This window comes from Bison bison, unplaced genomic scaffold (assembly GCF_000754665.1).
Source record: "Bison bison bison isolate TAMUID 2011002044 unplaced genomic scaffold, Bison_UMD1.0 scf7180017864168, whole genome shotgun sequence".
NCBI lineage: Eukaryota > Metazoa > Chordata > Mammalia > Artiodactyla > Bovidae > Bison > Bison bison.
In genome coordinates, this window is record NW_011494740.1 from 466,412 (window position 1) to 469,955 (window position 3,544).

The 3,544-nt window shown below is 41.9% G+C and overlaps 1 protein-coding gene across 10 annotated transcripts in view; it reads left to right on the forward strand.

Moving 5' to 3' along the window:
* Window positions 1-3,544, forward strand: part of ST3GAL6 (ST3 beta-galactoside alpha-2,3-sialyltransferase 6) — an 88,930-nt gene that overhangs the window by 26,129 nt on the left and 59,257 nt on the right. The gene's annotated exons all lie outside the window — the stretch shown is intronic.

Genomic DNA, 3,544 nt, shown 5'->3' on the forward strand with positions numbered 1-3,544 from the left:
CAACCCTTTGCCTCTCCTCAGACTGTAGCACTCCAGGCCTCCCTGTCCATCACCACCTCCCCGAGTTTACTCAGACTCCTGTCCATTGAGTTGGTGATGCCATCCAACCATCTTATCCTGTCATCCCCTTCTCCTCCCAATCTTTCCCAGCATCAGGGTCTTTTCAAATGAGTCAGTTCTCTAGCATATCCCAAGATTGAGCTATAAAAGCTTTAGTTATTATTTTTATTCTCAATCTTAATGGCCTTCTTTGGGACTGTTCTAAACCAACATCAAAGTGAAAGAGTAAGTAAACTGAAGTTACAACTAGAATATTACATGCATCACAAGTGCTGTTCACCAGCTGTGTTAGAATGAACTCTAGTTCCCTCTCTGCCTTTATGCTACAATTAATAATATTCACTCAAGTATTTTAATATAGTTTGTAGTTATATTCTCCTTACATTCCTAGAATCCCATGTACAAATATACACCAATTTATAAGTTTATTCTGAGAAAGCTCTGGAGCTCAAATGTCTACTAGGAATTAGCTCTGTGTTTTACCCATGAATCCATCATCTTTCTGATACGTTGAGATTTGTCAGAGAACTATTATTCATCTAGCAAATTTGTCATCACTTTGTTTACATATCATTTTGTGAAGGACACTTATTGACTGACAACATTGTCCTTTACAGGTACTGGGGAGTTTGGGCATTTACAGTGGTTTGGGGATTTAGTCCTTGGGAATCTCTTGAGATCTTCATTGTTCCCACCAAAATTATGAGTGGATTCAAAGCCTATTCCTCGTGTCCCAAGCCACTGGGCTTGCAGAACTCTTGAGCATAGGCTGGAGGTAGGGCTGGGTCTTTAGTTTCTTCCTGCCAGAATATTTATGTTTGGCTACGTTGGGTCTTCGTTGCTGCATTCGGGCTTTCTGTAGTTACACTGAGCAGGGGCTACTCTCTAGGTTTCTCATTACAATGGCTTCTCTAGAGCATGGGCTCTCGAGCACAAAGTAGTTGTGCCTCATGGGCTTAATTGCCTTAAGACACGTGGAGTCTTCCGGGAACAGGGATTGAACCCGTGTCCCCTGCACTGGCAGGTGATTCTTAACCACTGGACCAGCAGCAAAGTCCCAGAAACATCTTAACTGAATGAAATCTGGGCTTTAAAGGGCTTCCCTTGTGGCTCAGTGGTAAAGAATCCATCTGCAGTGCAGGAGACATGGGTTCAATCACTGAGTCAGGAAGATCCCCTGGAAAAGGAAATGGCAACCCACTCCAGTATTCTTGTCAGGAGAATTCTGTGGACAGAGGAACCTGGCAGGCTACAGTCCATGGGGTATCAAGAGTCAGACACGACTTAGCAACTAAACCACCATTGCTGGGCTGTAATCTCTTGGTGATTTGTGGAACTGCCTTTCCTGTCTGCCTATATATCTCCTTCTATCAAGAAGATGGAACTATTTTGAGTCTTTATAGCCTAACAGTGAAGAGCAGAGATTCTGGTGTGTACCTGGGTTCAAATTCCAGCACTGCCACTTACCACTTGAGCATCTGTGGGCACATTATAACTTCTCTGTGCTTTAGTGTCTTCATCTCTATGATAGGGGTGGCCTTTCTTAAGGGGTGGTTTTGAGGATTAAGTGAGTTATATACCCAAAGCATTTAGTTTTATTGCCCTCTGTTGCGTTGTTTCTTCTTCTTTCTCCATTCCCAGTCTAGGGCTGACAGATATTCAGCTCTTCATCCTTACCTTATTAGGATGAAGGTGTTAGGTGTTGCTGATTGACCCCAGCATTTGCTTCTGAGCCTCGAACATAGTATATGAATCCTCAGCATTGTAATGGATCCAAATCAGAGTGTAATATGAAAACTATTTTCCAAGTCAGATTATCTGTAAAGCTCTTGATTTCATTTCTTGCTTCAAGACATAAATTTGGGGTTGCACAGAGTCGGACACGACTGAAGTGACTTAGCAGCAGCAGCAGCAGCTGATTACAAATCTAGGTTGTTTGGTTTTACTAGTGCTCGGAGCAGTTTTATTATGAAAAGCATAAAACAGTATGGCTTCTATAGCCAGAAATATGGTCTGAGTTTTGCTAATGATTTACTATTATCTTAAATGCCTTTTTATTTTATAAGCAGATGAGTAAGGCTTTATAATACAGATACTTTGAAATGTTGAAATGAATGTAGAGAAATAACAGCTAGCATACAGTAATGGAAGCTTAATTTTTTTTTTTTTTTTACTTTTGTTGTACAACGTCATGAGTTCTGTAGTATATTTACAAGGATGTTATGAAGTTAGTTTTTTAGCAACGTCTTGGTGTATGGGCAGCTGATACTTTATTAGTTTTAAAAGAAGAATTAAAAACAAGATTAGGAAAGTCCTTATCATGTGCCAGACATTTTTCTAAGTGCTTTATATTTACAACTTACCTAGCTCTATTAGGTACTATCTTTATTCCCATTTTACAGATGAGGTATAAAGAGATTTAAAAACTTCCTAGGGTCATATGACTAGACAGAAGTAGAACTGAAATTCAACCGAGGGGTCTGATCACCACACAGGCAACTTTAACACCCAATTGTGCTGCTACCTACGAAGACTAAATTGTATGAAGAAGATGAGAAGGAAGATGGAAGAACCAAATTAAAGATTCTTAAATGCCAGGCTAAGCGATTTTATGTGTATTTGGCAGACAGTGGAATGCCACTGAAGGTTTTCCTGTGGGGCAGGTGACAAAATGTGAGCTGGCCTTTGGAGAGTTTATGCCAGCAAGCACGTGGGCTGGTTTAAAGGGAAGATAGCTTAGAGATCATTGCTAGTGGTTTGAGAAGTAATGAGAACATGGGTTTAGGAACAGGATTGAGATAAGAGCTTGAGAACACCTGTATTTAGGTGTGGTGAGGAAGAAGAAAAAGGACTTAGAAGCTCAGGTAGCAGGAGTGAGACCCTGTGCTGCCCAAGGGAGGCATTTTAGGGATTGAAAACTGTAGAGACTGGAGAGGACTGGAATGAAATGAAGTTCAGTTCAGTTCAGTCGCTCAGTCGTGTCCGACTCTTTGCAACCCCATGAATCGCAGCACGCCAGGCCTCCCTGTCTATCACCAACTCTTGGAATTCACTCAGACTCACATCCATCAAGTCGGTGATGCCATCCAGCCATCTTATCCTCTGTCGTCCCCTTCTCCTCCTGCCCCCAATCCCTCCCAGCATCAGAGTTTTCTCCAATGAGTCAACTCTTCAGCCATATGTCTACATATATCCTGCTTTTTGTGAACCTCCCTCTCACCCCACTCTCCATTCTACCCCACCCTCTATCCCACCCCTCCAGGTCAGCACTGAGCACCAAGCTGAGCTCCCTGTGCTTTACAACAGTTTTATGCTGGCTGGTGACTTTAAATACCCTCTCCTTCTATGTATACAGCTACCTGTTAATTTATCTCTTACTAGTTTAACATGTAGCCAGAGGGCCTTTGAAACTATGTTATTATGTAACCAGTGACTCTTTCAGTTCAGTTCAGTCCAGTTGCTCAGTCCTGTCCAACTCTTTGCC